The 494-nt window shown below is 44.1% G+C and overlaps 1 protein-coding gene across 1 annotated transcript in view; it reads right to left on the bottom strand.

The window, feature by feature from the left end:
* Positions 1-494, bottom strand: part of nudt18 (nudix (nucleoside diphosphate linked moiety X)-type motif 18) — a 10,498-nt gene that overhangs the window by 5,663 nt on the left and 4,341 nt on the right. The gene's annotated exons all lie outside the window — the stretch shown is intronic.

Below are 494 nucleotides of genomic sequence, written 5' to 3'. Positions count from 1 at the left end.
AGGTGGCTGGTGTTAGAGTGGAGGATGCTGAAGACAGGCTTAGATGGAGGAAACTGATTCGCTGTGGCGACCCCTGAAGGGAAAATCCCAAAGGAAAAGAAGATTCCCTTAAATCATGAACCAAAAGCGCAACGATCAAAAGAGATTCTTTTTTATATGTTTTTACAGTTGTTATGTCATTTTACTGGATGTAGGAATATTAGTGTATTTAGAACAGCAGATCAGAACCAACACCAGAGACAGAGTGATGCTGTGATTCTGGAGGAAGTACTGGAGTGGTGGACCTGGTTGAAGCTGCAACACTTGGCTGAGTTTCCTCCCAGGTTAATCCAACCAGCTGTTTTTAGATCCTTTTTCATCTTTTAGTAACCTTTTGAGGGAAACTGTTATGGATCTGGCTGCAGACACAGGTCTCTGTCAGGCTCTGACCGGTCCAGCTCTTTGCTGCCCTCTGCTGGTTCCTTTTTTTTTGTTCCTTTTGAGGGTCTGTTGCT

This window comes from Oryzias melastigma, linkage group LG9 (genome assembly GCF_002922805.2).
Source record: "Oryzias melastigma strain HK-1 linkage group LG9, ASM292280v2, whole genome shotgun sequence".
Lineage (NCBI taxonomy): Eukaryota > Metazoa > Chordata > Actinopteri > Beloniformes > Adrianichthyidae > Oryzias > Oryzias melastigma.
Note: the sequence above shows the minus strand (reverse complement) of the source record. Positions and strands in the feature narration are given on the sequence as shown.